This window comes from Myotis davidii, unplaced genomic scaffold (assembly GCF_000327345.1).
Source record: "Myotis davidii unplaced genomic scaffold, ASM32734v1 scaffold181, whole genome shotgun sequence".
Classification (NCBI taxonomy): domain Eukaryota; kingdom Metazoa; phylum Chordata; class Mammalia; order Chiroptera; family Vespertilionidae; genus Myotis; species Myotis davidii.
Genome location: NW_006291504.1, coordinates 3,419,676 through 3,420,555, shown reverse-complemented (window position 1 = coordinate 3,420,555; position 880 = coordinate 3,419,676).

Here is an 880-nt window from a genome sequence, read left to right as displayed (position 1 = left end):
TCCGAGAGACGAGGGAGGGACAGGCTGCTGTCAGAGGAGCAGCAGGGGCCAGGCTGGAGGCCGAAGGGAAACCACGGGGCCTGGAGCCGCGGGATGGCTCCCCCCCACCCCCACCCCCACCCCCGGGAAGACAGACCTGGGTTGCCTCCTGTTGGCAGCGGTCACGGTTTTTACGGTTACGATGAAAACTGTGTTTTAGGAAAGTGAGTGCCCCACTCGCATGTCTTCTCCGGGCTCCGGTTTAATATTGAAGGCTCCGTGGCGGGTCCCAGGGGCATGTGAATTGGCATCTGAGTGTCCGCCGGGCACTCGGTGGCCTCCGGGCCCCTTCTCTCCATGGGTCAGCAGTCCTCGGCGGGGACGTGCCCCAGGAAGCTTCCCTGGCCACAGGCGGTGCTGTGTGCACCCTTCTTTTCCATTTATTCTTAGAGAAAGTGGAGGGGGAAGAAGCGAGGGAGGAGAGAGACATGGATCGAACCTGCCCCTGAGGCACACCCTTGGCTGGGAATGGAATCCATGACCCTTAGGTGCGCAGGCCGACCTTTACCCACTGAGCGCGCTGGCTAGGCTGCTCCAGGGAAGGAAGTCAGCCAGGGGAGCTCTCAGAGGGAGAGCGGCGGTCCCCACACATCACCGGGCACGGGGCCTGGCCGTTCCGGAGCCGAGAGGAGCCTCGTGTTCTTGCAGAGCCCATACCTGCCCCCCTTTGTCGGAGCCGGGCGAGCTAGGCTTCGGTTGTTGCTGCCAAAAGGTCCCGGGGGATCTGGGACCTCCCGTCGGCGCTTTCCGGGAATGGAAACTGGCCAGGTCCTCGGGGGCCAGCCCTGCCTGCCTCCCGTTCCAGCTCCCGCAGCCAGCGCTGAGCTCGCATCCCTCCGAC